Consider the following 15,055-nt stretch of genomic DNA (forward strand, 5'->3'; position numbering starts at 1 on the left):
CACAATGGACCACTAACCGGTCTAAGTGCATGGGGAAACCCACCCCCTCAATACGGAATACGGAACAGGCCGTGGAGGCCCATAGGGTTGTGAGATGTTGAGGTTCCCACGTTTTCTAGACAATCGGCTCATAGATGGCGGCAAGGTTGTCAGCCCTATGTGCCGGCCGCGCTTTACCCCCAAGAATATTCCTGGTACTCATTTCTGTTAGAGGCTGAGTCGACCCCAGGGCCATAATGCGGCTGGAAGGATTAGATCAATTGAAAATTATCCAATGACCTCATCGGGACTTGAACCCGCGACCTTCTGGCTTGTAGCATAGTGCCTCAACCAACTACGCTACCGTGTGCCCCGGTGCTTCTGGTACACATATATATAGGTACCAGTTCCCCTTATTGCACCTCAAACAGAGCATGACAAAGTAGAATGAGGCTCATTTCAGATTCGGTTCAGTGATTGTATTAACACGCTGAAAACACCAATTAGCAGTCATGCTATCATATTCTAATTCATTAGTTACGTTGCTATTTGGTGCACGCGGTAGCGTAGTTGCTTGATTCACTATACTACAAGCCGGAAGGTTGCGGGTTCGAGTTCCGATGAAGTGGCTCTGGGGTCGATTCAGCCTCTAAGGGAAATGAGTATCAGAAATCTTCCTGCTGGGTAAAGGGAAGCCAGCGCTTAAGACTGACAAACTTACCGCCATGTATGGGCCTATTTTCTGGAGAAAATAAGGATGCCTCGACGTCTCACAACCCTATGGGCCTTCACGTACTGTTAGAGGGATAGCTTCACCTTTTTTAACGCTTACCATGCTACATACATATGAAATATATTGAGTCAGTATGAATAATGGACTGTCACTTAAGAATCCTCTAAAAGGAAGAATTTTTATCGCAATCCTAACTGGCCCTTGGTCTCTTCAAGCCCATCCATTTCTCTAACCGACTGCCAGACATGGGCACCTGTCAGTTCAAGGGGGGAGACGCAAGGAAACGTCTTCATAGCAAGTATTGGCTCAGTATCACGTTACTCTGTAGGCACCCCACTCCTTGTCACACCCGTCATACACTCTCCCTCCACCCTCACCCAGACTCGAGTGCCCGATCACTGTGCGAGCAGGAACAGTTCCAAATGCATACGCTCAACAGATTTAAACAAGTAATCGACATTTTGTTGTGCAATAAACTTCAGACCGTCCATCATGGTATAAAATTGGAGGTTTCTCGGGGTCTTTCTCGTCGCATCCAATGTGCAATGTCTCATACAATGTAAGTAACCGATATATAATCTTACTGAACATGTGATGTATAACAGAAACTTGTTAAGCGATGAGAAATGTATTACTGCAGAAAGGAATTTTGATCTAATGCCTTATTACCTGAATAGAACTAGTGCTTCCACCAACATAACATCAGCCTTTGGGTTAGGGATATGCAGGAACAGTATATGTAGGGCAGGTGGAGTGACGCCAAATGGGGCAGAAGTGTAAGATGGGGTACTTGTACAGTTATTCTGCCCAGGCTTCTTATTGTTAGGATAATCAGATATCGGTAAGAAAGCATGCCTGATATAAAGGAAATGCAGAATGTTGGTAGAATTCAGAGTATACCGGTATAATCACTTTGAATACCTCGGTATGTATGGGAGGGTATCATTAAAATAGATCGTAGGTAAATAGATAATCGGGATATGAATATGTTTCGTGTTGTTAACGGTCCAATGACGAGTCTTATTTTGATCACACCACTTTTTGTTTCCACAGCCTCAGAAAATTTGCGTTAAGCTGAACAACGATCATTTGCTTAAGTGAAACCTAAGATATATATCCAACTGGTGGAAAGCACGTGTGTGTGTTTCTATATCTAATTCTATATCATGAACACATTTTGTCTACAACATTAGAAGTTTTTGAGACATTTGTTGAAATGAAATTCGAACTTCATTCGTAAAATTGGGCTGGTACAAAGGAACTATAAATGTTGACAACAAATAAAAGCTTATCCGCCCTACAGAGTTTCTTGAAGAAAGAATAACATGGTATTATAGTCCTAGTTGAGACGTGAGGAAGGACGACTCGGATAATAAATATCTCATTCTGTGTTCATTTTAATCATGGAGTAGAAAAAATCGCAACTATTTTCGTAGCTACAGCAATTCTGGAAACATGGGCCCCACGTCTTCCTCTGCTGTCTAGGACTTCTTTAAATAGACTTCAGTATCTGTTTGGAAAAATGAATGCATATACTCTTTCGGCCCTATGAATGTACTAATATGAAGATGTGGATATGCTTGGAAGTCAGATATAGCAAAATGCTGTAATTGATTAAGTAAGAATATCTATGATTCTGACATTTTGCATGGTTTGTTGCCAAGGTTTCTTTTCCGTGTTTGTACACACAAATACTGCCATTTCAAATGTACATTCTTGCCTTTTGCAATGGTAAACAGATTTCGTCACTGCAGGAATGAACTCTTAATACGAACGTACGCAATCGGGAAATTTGCGGTTTATGTATTCGATCACATGTTAGTTGTAGGAGGAAAAACGTTTCCCTATAAGGATGATCATAGTATTATAAGTTATTTTTCCTAATTTCTGGGAACGTGTTTTAGGTATCAAATATGATAAATTGATTTTATGGACATCCTTATCATGACAGCAACCCTGATAACATCTAAAATGTTAAAATACCATTAAACGAGATTCCAAAGAATTTATTGGTTCGAAAGAAAGAAGCAAACTGTAAAATTTTAAAACTGTATACCTGTTGTGCCTAATTCTATATTAGACGTATTTGTTATCCTCGATTTGTTGTTCCTTGCTTTACGAAGTTTGGAAATCATCACTAGAACCCTCCACTGGGCTCTGTCTTGACCTAAGTTAATTTCACTTTGTCGGGCCTTAGAAGTTTAATGACACTTTTTCAGCTACGAGGATTGTTTGATGTCCAAAACAAGCAGGAAGCAGTAGTGTTGTATTTTAAGGCTAGACTGCAGAACTTCTGCGGGTGTTCAGGAAAACCACGATAGCCCTTCGAATAATCGGCCGCTATGATGATGTTGAAATCCAGGATCTACTGATGCTCCAACCGCTTCACAGCGACATTCAGTAACAATGAGAGGAGTACACTGAAAATAAGCTGAAATAATTTTTTTTTTAATTCTCTTAGTAGGGGGTGGAGTCCAACTGGGTCCACTCGGCACGGCGGCCACTGATTGGCCTATTGTAGCCTGCCCTGGGTGATTATGATGATGGAGAATTTTGTGGAATGAAGATTGGCAGGGGAAACTGAAGTGCTCGGAGAAAACTCGCCCCAGCGCTACTTTGTCCACCACAAACCCCACTTGACCAGACCTGGGATCGAACCCGGGCCTCCGCAATGGGAAGCCAGCGACTAACCGCTTGAGCTATGGCGCGGCCTAACTGAAACTAAGTCTCACTTCACACAGAATCACGAGGCAGTAAGAATACTGAATTTGTTGGAAGAAGTGCATGACGGGAATATATAATGGGGAAGTCGTGGCCGGTCGTGGCTTTCCGTCTGCGTGGTTCGTCTCCTCAGTTATTGAATCCAGTTGGACGGAACGTCGAAAGTCACCCATGTTTAATTTTGGTTCTTATCTGTCAACACAGTGAAACTTGTGTAAAATTGGTAGATTTTCTCCGAAAGAAGGAACGACGAAGGAAAGAGAGAGAAGACAATGAATAACATTTTTTTGGTGGAGATGAGGATATGAAAGCTGAAAGATTGCAAAGGAAGTGCAGAAAGTCTTTTTGCTCCATGCGAAGAAAACTTGATATTTACAAATGTTTGAGTGAAACTAAAGGGGTTTTGGTTTGATGACCGAATTTATTGGACACTCATACAACTCGTGGCGGAACTTCACAGTTCACTATAACAAAGAGACTAGTGTTTTCAGTAACGTTGCTTGGCAGCGGCTTCCAAAGCAAATCTCATACTCTGACTGCTGGCTTCAGCCGGTACTTCCTTCAGTTGCTAGCACCCGGGCTGCACTAACTTCCAACTGCCAGCCCCCAAATTCAGTTGTCATTCCTCTACTGGCTTCCAAACCGAACTGACTGACTTTAATCAAACTTACAATTACGTTACGATTGATGGTCAGTTGGCTATTATGTCTTGGTGTCAAACACCCATCCGGGGTCCAAGACCAGATTTGTATTGCTATTGGATAATTGTTGGTTTGTCAAAGTTAAAGTCACATTGCGACTGACGGTCAGTCAGTCAGTAAGTCTTGGTGTCGAGCCCCATGTGGGGCTCATGACCAGATATTTGTTACCGTTTGATAGTTACGGTCTTATTTTGGTGGGGCGCCCTCTCTGACGAGAGGACGGATCTGTCTTTTGTATATGCTTCTGGTGCTCGCCAGCGCAGTCCTCGGATCCGAGTCCTTGGGACTCGCGACCATATTTTACTGTCTCAGATTTGAGACTTTCCTTTTCGTCGCCTCCTACGACTCGCAGGGTCACGGTGGAGGTATTCGACCCCGCGTCCACACGGGGGTGTTGGTTTGTTGATGTCGGGTCTCTCTATAGGCCCTCGGCACGGACCGCGTAGAAAGCACCGCTTCCAACAGTTTCTCCAATGTAGAGAGCACACATTACTTAGCAAAATATGGCTGTTCTGAAAAATGCAGCATGTAACAAGTATAATGAATATGAAAAACATGCAGAGAGCAGTGCAGGTCGATGAATGCCGATACAGAGCTGAAGAGGCCGTCAGTGTCATTGCTACACTCGTCCCAATATCGTCAGATGTGTAGAGCGACACACTGGACGTAGCTGTAGCGGTACTTCGGTTGCGAGCGACAGAGCGTTCTCACAGGGAATGAAACTCTATAGCTCACTGATGCTCCCATGCTGATACTCATTTTACGACCGATAAATTAGTACATCGGAGTTCAGAGCCACTTTTATGCGCCACAACTATACAACAGAACAGGGGCTACTGATTTCGTAGAACTGGTTTCGAAATATTTATTTCTTACAAAAGAAATACTGTATGTAATAAACAGATATTGTCTGATACCCAGAGTTGTTCCTGATATATTTTCTTTTTTGTATTTAATTTTCATCTTGCCAGCAGAGACCGCTTGTTCTAATGCAATATGCTGCAGTTGGTTAATAAACGTCGCCTGTATCAAGCGATCCCTACCCAGAACAGCATACCCCATATTGAAGTTCACTGTCTGACATCAATTGAGTACAAGGCGTAACAGAAATTGAGCTATAAGCTCATAAATATCTCATAAACCCTCAGTAAAATAAGACAAGGGGACGTCGTCATGGGACGACAGAGACAGAACAAGAATCTATAAAATCTTCAGCAGAATAAAACCGTACATAATTAATTGACTGGCTGAGTGTACGGTGCTGTATTTCTCTTGAACATTTTATAGTTCGACCCTACTCCGTGCTTTTAAAGAACTCGAAGGTTGTTACGATGCTCACGAAAACTCTTTCTTGAAGCCTGTCCACAGCGAAGTTAATCTAATGCAGTCCTTCGCAACTTGTTTCTATAACATTCAATTCTGCGCGAAACATTATGACCTTTCCCCGAGGTTCCCAGCCAGAACTCTGTGCCATAAGATCTAGAAGTCTGTGGCGATGGTACATCGGTACAAATATTATGTTTTGGGGCATTATCTATCGCCTTGTCTCTATCTAGATCCCGCTCTGTTTAGTTTTCAAAACACAACGTTTCGGAGGCCGGATACTGTCTCTAGCTCCATCGATTGGGCCCAACTGAGTACGTTTTACCTGAACACGGAGATGGATCCAGTCTCCGAAACGTTGTGTTTTGAAAAATAAACAGGATGGTTTTTAGATAAAGACAAGACGATGGATAATGTCCAAAAACACAATAACAGGCATTTTCATATACTTGTTGTGTGATATTTCCGCCTTGATCTAAGTATCTTTACAATATTAGGTATAATAAAATATGCTGATCAGAATATTGTCACTTGTATTAGTGACTATAGAAGGGGTTCGGATTGATAATTGCATTTATTGACCGCTTAGAGGTCGTAACTATAAATAAGCATAACACTGTTACTGAGTTTCACACTATAAATCACTCCACGCTAATCTTCTAAGTCTATTCCACTGGTCTTCACTATCCGTTTCATGTCAACGGAGAAATAACACCGAACTATAAAAGTCTCACTTAATCACTCACTCCCAATATCGCTGTACTACAGCACATATAGTCTTCAAATCGCATGTTAAATCTTCACAGGCTGACTTACTCGTGTTGTATTCTTCTATACTCCTAACGCTCCTCCTCTGTACTCCTCAAGCTTACTGCTTGCTGTTGTACTCCCAAAGTTTACCGCTCTACTTCGGCCGCTTACTTCTTCGGGATTTTGCTCACTTATATAGACGCTGCAACGACACGCATCAATCACAAAAAGCACGTCACGTGACTGTTGTGTGACGTTATCGCTGACACAAAGGAAACACTGCTCCAGTATTGTTGGCCGCGTGTTTGTTGCGGGCGTTGCCTACCAGTGGATTTACATGTCACAATATTTTGGACCTAAGAGAGATGATGCGTGAGGGAGCTGGAATAAATTTCAGGGAAAGGACAACATAATGAATGTTTCCGAACACATATCTACACGTGTCAGTTGTAAGAAAACAATACCGAAAAGAGCTCTCCGTTTTCAGTAATAAACCGCTGGCAGTTAAACGCTCGTGGGGCGAAGGAACTGATTGTGTTACGGGGTTGTTGGGAAGGCGCCTGGGGTTAGGAATCTGCTAACAAATGTAGCCCAACTACAGTTGAGAATGTGCAAGTTGTCCTGGATATTCTGAGAATTCTTACCTGGTTTCTTGGAATTTTAATACCTACCGGTTTAATCCTTGTCTCATGTTTCAGTTCTATTAAGTTTCAGCTTATTTGAACATGTTTATGTTGGTATATTGAACCGCTTTTCGTGTACTTAATACTGGCATTTTTGCCATTCGTTACAGAAACATAAATTCTACAAATACAGAATGTCCAGATGTAAGTTGTCCAAAAAAAAAATTGTCTCGGATACTAATTGCCATACACGTATCCGGTTTGTGTCATTGGAAAGGAAAACCTTTTTTAAGTATTTTTTTCAAGCCCGGCTTACGCGCCTGCGCCAGCTGATTACTTCCGGCGAGCTCAGTAACGATGTCGATACCACAGGAACAGGTTGAATGCGTGGTGCGATTAGCAGAGCTGCATTCTTACGGTTGTCCAGCGTCGTTTTAGAACGCAATGTGGACGTCGACTTCCTGCACGGAAAAGTATTCGATTCTGGAACAACAAACTGAGGACTACAGGTATTATGTTGCGTGTAAAATCTGGAAAGACACGGACCTCTGAAGAAAATGTCAGTCGCATTAGAGAGACATTCCAGCGAAGTCTGCGCAAATCAGTTCGTGCTGCTAGCTTGCAGTTACGTACAAATTTCACGTTCAACAGTTCACAATGTGCTGTACAAAAGGCTCCGCCTAAGAGCATACAAGTTTCATCTGATTCATGCACTAGAACCGAGTGACCAAGTAGCACACACAAACTTCGGTGTGGACATGCCAGAAAGAATGGACGCGTCACCCGATTTCCTCCGCCAAGTGCGCTTCTCGGACGAGGCGACGTTCCGAGTCAGTGGCGCTGTAAACAGGTACAACTGCAGCACTACATGTCACATGTGAGTTGGAGACAGGCATCCCCAAAGTGAACGTGTCGGCCGGTTTAATGTACGATAAGTTGATAAGGCCGTTTTTCTTCTCGGAAAAGACTGTGACAGGACGCTCGTACTTGGACTTGCCGGAGCTGTATTCGCTGCCCCAGTTACCACCTCAAACTATCTTCCAACAAGAGGGGGCGCTGCCACATTTCTGCCACTATGTTAGGAATCACCTGGACAGAGAGATGGCTGAGAGATGGATCAGCAGAGGTGGACCAATCGCTTGGCCCCCTAGGTCGCCAGATTTAACCCCACTGGGTTTTTTCTTGTGAAGTTATGTGAAAATATTGTGTACCAGGTTAAGATCAACGACCTTAAACACCTGAAAGCCCACATACGGGCCACTGTGGCTACAGTAACACCAAACATGCTTCAAGCAACGTGAAAAGATGTCAAGCATCATCTGGATATTTGTCGTGCCCCACTGAAATTTACCGCGGAAATTATGTACTCAGAAAAAACTTTGATAATTTCCCTTTGTAATTTTGTAACCCATAAATGTGTATTATAATTGCTTTCAGAGATATAATTATTTTATTTTGGATACCTTTCATCCGGACACACTATAAGAAAGCAACCTTCCAGAGTTGTACCATGTTTTCCCTGCAGTTTAAATTCCCAAACTTTATCGGAGTTTTATGTCTTTCTGAAGATGTAAATCTGTGATCGTAAATTTTGGGTTATTTAAGACTGGTACATCCGGGAAAGTGGGGATATAGTTCGTGATTCCTTTGATCCAATGTATCTTTGGACCATCATCTTCATCGCAAGGTACATGACTATGTTTCACTCTGGCAGTGGTACAACATGACACTCACTATTAAGCTCTTGCCGTCAAGACTGTGCATTTGAAGTTCCGAAGGATTATACCTCAGATATTTTAATAATAGCAGAGATATTGTCTGCTCAGAACACAAGGATGAAGAAGCGTGTGAGGTCTGGTGAAGAGCTTCACCTTTTCAGTAGGTATATTTATGATAGTTACATTTACGTAGATGGACAGATGATGAGCATGAACAAATGGGAAATATATGTACAAAATTTTGTTCTTAAAAAACAAGACGGAAATGATGCTACGTTGAAGACCTGGGCTCCGATTGGATGATAATATTATAATGGATCTTAGAGATATACAATGATTATTTAATGTAATTTAAGATTAATTGTAGTATTATGTATTAATTTGATGATTTTTATTAAATATAATTCCGTCGATATAACTTAGTATAGAGCCAACCAAATTATGTATCTTTCATTCTATTTCTATTTTATTACATATTTCAGTCTAACTGCTCACCATCTGAGTGATACTACATTCATTTCTCTACGTAACCTTGACTTCCATACATTAGCCACTGTTTACGTTTGGAAGTCTGGGTGGTAATTACCTGTTAGTAGTTATGTAGTAGTTATTCTGGTAGAGATTTTTGTTACTTAGTAGTTTGTCAGTTAAAATATTTTGGGTTAAAATTAGATTGAAATATGTTGGTTGTTTAAAGTGTTCTCGGCTAATTAGATCGCGGAATGTTGTCTTTGTCTTCATATATTACCACACGCATATCGGTGCTTGTTGTTGACGGAACTGTTGCCCCTAGGTGCCTGGAGTAACACCAGCACTCATCAGCTCTCCACAGCTCAGCTCTACATACCATTTTCAAGCAACTTTCCAAAATAATATGCTGAAGTACGTCATGAATCCTTTTCTGCGGGATTTTCATTATGCTAACCTTCTTCCTATACATCCTTTTTCGCATATATAAAGTAGGCTGGCGTTTAAGTAGTCTGTTTAAATTGGTCTATGTTTAAGTAGTTTTGTATATTAAAACATCGCAAAAAAACCCTCATTTTAGCCTACTTTCCTTATTTAAAAAAAAATATATACGAGTAAGTATGCTTATACGATCTCCAAGGCTGTTTTTGTGTCTGTGAATCCTCTCTCTTAACTTTTGAATGCCTGAAACAAACTTTATTAAATTTCATATACGAGTATGTATCAGGGCACCTGAGCCCATCTCAACGGCGTACTTCATAAATCCCTCCCATTAGTCTGTGTGTCTCTATGTGTATCCCTCCTATCGTTGCTAGGTAAAGGTTTCATAAATTGTATCCCACATTTCTCTACTAGGCAACGGCTCGGTAAACACGTTCCCGCGGCAACGAATACACAATAATAGAATTGTTAGACGCCAGTGTCTGTGGGTCTGTCTGTGTCCTCCCTTATCATTGCTAGGTCACAACTCTTTAAAGACGTTCCCACGGCAAGAAAAGTTTTTGGAGGCTTCGTTTTCTATGCGGTCCGTGCCGTATCGAAAGAAAGTAGGCGATTAGTTTATAGCACTAAACTTCTTTACTGAACATGGTGATTCATCCTGAAATTAGGTTATCTCGTTGGTGATCTTTCTGACAGAACCCGACTTAATCATCACTGGATAGCTGGGAACTAATGTGTGAGAGGAACTGTTTACCTCACTTGAGATACGTGTTTTGTCTAGGCTGGTGTTAATAGCCGGCTACTTGCATGGGTCTCTTTGTTTGCTACCGCCTCTAGCGCTTGTTACAAAGTAGTTCATCTTTCGGCCACGTGCAATCGTATGTTGTTTGACTTGTGTGTAGAAACAGAGTGAGCATGTGCTCTGGATTGAACTGGCTCAAGATACGGACTGATGGCTGGCATTGTCACCACAATGATAGGCCTTCAACTTAAGTAACAGCATGAAATTCCTCGATAAGCTTGAATAACTCTAAAGAGCTCTCTCCACAAGGGAACCATTTCAAGACCCTATAGGGCATAATTATTATATCGATAGATCTGTAGTAGCCTCAACTGTGTTCTGAGGTCATTATCTTTTGATGATCCTTGCTTGACACGCGACGACTGTGGCGCCCATAAGCAGTCTGAAAACCTGAAGAACTACCGATCGGACCAGATTAAAACACATGAACTTGATATATGGAATTAGCATATGATATACACACCTTGTTAACCGGAGGCATTGAGATTAGATTCTTGTCTGCGATGTTTAAATTCCGAAGCAAACTTGATATCAGAGAAGTTTTCTGTGTGCTTACATGTTTTCTGGCAGTCTGTATTACCCAGTGGCGTGTGTAACGAAACCCCAGGATTTCCATCTGCGGCTCGTAGATCATAGGCTGCCCGCATATTTATTTTGAGAGGGAATTGAACCTTTTCAGTTCATTACATATCATCATCATCCAACCGAACGCCATGATCCAGAAATTTATCATTCTTGCTTCATACTCTGGTAGTGTCGTGTTTCGATTCTGTGTCCGGAGGCAATATAGGCGTAGTTCCCATGACTTCCCCCCCCCCTTCTTCCAGGAGAACATCATGATGGTAAGTTGAAAGAGACTAAGACTGCTTCCTTCCACGGGTTTCACAATCCATTCACAAATCAGTTTACTGTTTGACACTATGTAATTTTAAGAGATGTAAATCATGCTCATTAAGCTAAGTTTCGATTGCAGTTTAGTCTTCTCTTCTGACACTCACAATTCTCTAACTCGCCCGCTCACTTGCTCATCCATCAGTTTTCATGTTCATGTCTGGGGTCCGTAGCAAGGTACTTCAGCTGCACAGACAGTGGGCCTATGCGGATGTAGCCTGTTTCAAGGCACCAGCCCCACGTACGCCAAGAGAGATATAATCAGATCACGATAAAGCTTACTATGTTACCGACACACCCACCTGCTCGGTCGGGTCTCTCATCACTGTTAATTATATAGTGTTATACGGGCTGGACGACCGAGGGACGGAGTTCGAGTCCCGGTAGAGTCAAGAATTTTCAACCTCCATGTTGTCTAGACCGGCTCTGATGCCCACCCAGCCTCCTAGCCAAAGGATACCGGCTGCTATTTCCCCGGGGGTAAAGCTGATTACTCACTTCCAACTAGTGCTGAGGTCAAGAATATGTGGGTCTATACATCCACTCCCACATACGTCTTCATGGCGTAATGCTTAATTAGTTAAACATAAGGAAAATTTTGCCATTATTTTTTATTCTTTCTGTGTGATGAATTGATTCCTCTTGTGTCGTAATTAGTTAAAAGTTTTAATTGCTTTTTCTGCATTAATATGCAAATGTTAATACTGAATCTGAATTCAACACACTTTTCGTGTCACTGCGTCTTCGTGGCCTATTCCTGATACGTAATTTCAGCTTTCAGTATTCAGTAGCATCGTACGTTGAAGAAGCTCTTCCGATGTCTCAGTTAATATGTATTATAGTCGCCACTTTAAGAGTAATTCACCTGCCATGTCACTACCTCATATTAAATATAAAAATAGGCCTAATAAGTATTTTTCGAGAAGAAAGTGGCCGTAGTGTTACTTCCATCTTAGAAGTCCTTCTGGCCTTCATTTCATATTATTTAAGATGAGAATTAAACATTGCCTAGTTGAGGTAGTCTCTATCAGTACAGTTTTCAAGCAAAGGTTCGTAAGAATTATCAGTATTGTTTCAGGAATTGTTAGGACGGACGGACCCATGGTCGGGTGGACACAGGAACATTTTGATATATGAGCATATCTTTTACTAAAAAATAAGGGACGGAATCTTAAATTTTCATCAAATTGGAGAACTCATTTTTATTCTTGTAATATTGTATCTGAGCACCATGTTTTGATGTTAGTATTCAATATATCCACATATATGCCTTCACACTAATCAGTGTTTATAATTATTAAATATCTGAGGGCACACCGTAGCGTAGTTGGTTAGGGCACTATGCTACAAGCCAGAAGGTCGCGGGTTCGTTCCTGATGAGGTCACTGGATTTTTTAATGGATGCAATCTTTCCAGCCGCACTATGGCTCTGGGTTCCACACAACCTCTAACAGAAATGAATACCAGGAATCTTCCTGGGGGGTAAAAGGCAGCCGGCGCGTAAGGCTGACAACCCCACCGGCAACTATGAGCTGACTGACAAGAGAAAATGTGGGAGCCTCGACGTCTCACAATCCTATGGGCCTTCACAGCCTGTTACATGAATAACTTTACCTTTCTATCTTTTTACATGAAATATCTGGATAATCCTATAGCCAAGGAAGTGTTCTCTTCAGCGATGAGGTACGACATTGCAAGAAGCGCGAAACACAGGCAAATAAGCCCTCAGGCTATGCTTGACATGTGAAGTAGGTGATGCAGTAGTTGCATCTGTCAAAGCATTTCATAATTTTGTAATTTTACACCAAAGTTATTACTTTTACTTTTTTAAGTTCAGCAACGGACCTTATAAGGTTATTGGGTAATATTAACAGCTTAAACACTTAACTGCAGTTCTATTAGATTACATATAGTGTGTAATGATGGTCGCTAGGGTAAAAACAAAGCTAAGATATCATATGCAAATCATAATCATATACATGATTGTGTGTGAAGGGTTCCATCGTCTTGGATAGCAGGCAGAATATTTTGCATGCTGGGTGCTTCATGTTAGTTTCTTTCTTGGCTTAAGTTTGAAACCTTAAGATGTTGGAAACATGTGCTTCTGAAACGTCGGTTGAAATTATACTGCACAGCGTTATATCCCAGATGTGAGAATCTCATATCCTACATAGGATTGTGTGTGATGGCAAATATACGCGCTGCATCGATTTTCCTTAAAGCCTTTGAAAAACGTACGCCACTGCAATCAGAGAAGTACTTGTCAGGAGGTCCACAACGCGCGTCACATTCCAGTACCGCTCTCAAGATGGTCTTACTGGGACCTGGTGATAAAATACGCGAACCAGCAAAGTACCGTATAATTAATATCTTAAAAAACTCTCAATGTTTGCTTTACATACTAAATTAAATACAGGAGATCCAGTTCATGCGAAAATGTTCTTTATGGACCTGACTTTATATGAATGCGTAGTGAAAGAAGCCATTAATTGCTTACTTTAATTGAGATCACAATTTTTTTTGCATGCAAACCGAAACTAGACTCAGACATGAGACATGACTGGTGGTCCTACTCTGTGGTTAGGGAGACATTATCATTACGTTATGCTGCTCATAACGCATCAGTCAGAATCCGCTTGGAACAGCAAGAAAATCAATTTGCATCAGCTCCTGGGCATATGGGCTTTAGTGTCGATAATTGCTATGGTGAGGAAGGTCGCTATTGCTGGCCGACTATCGGTAGAAGTGTATGGCTGCAAGTTGATTGGTACCAAACCTCACTGACTGACTGTCCTGACTGTCCTGACTGTCCTGACTGTCCTGACTGACTGACTGACTGACTGACTCCACGAAACGCAGTCCTTCTAGAATAGCTAATAAATTCTGAATAAAGAAGCTCCCCGAATTTAACGAATTCTGATGTTCGTTAGAACCCTCTACAGATTCCTATCCTGGGCCAGATAAATCCAATCCACATTATCACATCCTATTTATTTAAGACCCATATCAATATTATATTACAATGTTATACGCCTAGGATTTCCCGGTAGTGTCTATTTTCCAAGTGTTATTATCAGACCTTTATACGGGGTTTCCTTTTCCATGTGCGCTTCATGCCCTACCCCTCCCGTGCTCTTTGATTTGATGGCCTTGGCTAGGGAACGACTTCGAAGCCTCTCATTATGCAGATTTCTCCAGCCTCTTGTTACTTCGTCCGTCATAGGTCCAAATATTTTAGGTGGTTATTAAACGATATTATCAGTAAGGGTTATTATTTTCCTCAGCACCCTCTTTTCAAACATCCTCAGTCTATGTTGTTTCCTTCAAGTGAGAGACCAGGATTCATAACCACATAACACGTCAGGGACAAACTGCTGTTTACTTATGTTTTAATCTTCACGCTTTTGTGTTAAAAATTCGAGCTGATTGATAGTACACATTCCCTGAATTTAATCTACTGTTAATTTCTTGATAAATCGAAATTTTATTTCTGTATATCGTACCCACGGCATGTACTGTCTTCGCTCGCTTGGAAACCGGGATCGTGGGTTCGAATCCCGCTCAGGGCATGCATGTTTAGTTTGTGTGTGTGCGTGTTTCTGTGTTTGTGTACAGGTAGAGGCCTTGCGACGAGCTGATCACCCGCCCAAGGAGCCCCCCCGAATGTGTAAGATCTAGAAAAACCGAAATGAACGGAGAAGTTCATGGAGGTAGGCCTAGGCCCACTGGGGCTGTAGTGCCAAGGAAAAAAAATATCGTACCCACTGACTTTGTTAGATTTTCAAAGTATCTATTAGCTGTATTTATAAAGTGTTTTTTTTCCAGCATTCTGATGATGACCTTGCCTTTGTACGCGTGCCATAAACAGGAGACCTTGGTTTAAATTTGGTTTCATGTTACGGAAA

The 15,055-nt window shown here is 41.6% G+C and overlaps 1 protein-coding gene across 1 annotated transcript in view; it reads left to right on the top strand.

The window, feature by feature from the left end:
- The first annotated feature begins 1,100 nt into the window (after positions 1–1,100).
- The window catches only part of LOC111872937 (zinc finger protein interacting with ribonucleoprotein K), a 486,178-nt gene continuing 472,223 nt past the window's right edge, over positions 1,101–15,055 (top strand). The window contains exon 1 of the mRNA XM_023867237.2: positions 1,101–1,271. The gene's annotated coding sequence lies outside the window, so the exon portion shown is untranslated. The remainder of the gene's footprint in view (positions 1,272–15,055) is intronic.

This window comes from Cryptotermes secundus, unplaced genomic scaffold (assembly GCF_002891405.2).
Source record: "Cryptotermes secundus unplaced genomic scaffold, Csec_1.0 scaffold407, whole genome shotgun sequence".
In the NCBI taxonomy this organism is placed as follows: Eukaryota; Metazoa; Arthropoda; class Insecta; order Blattodea; family Kalotermitidae; genus Cryptotermes; species Cryptotermes secundus.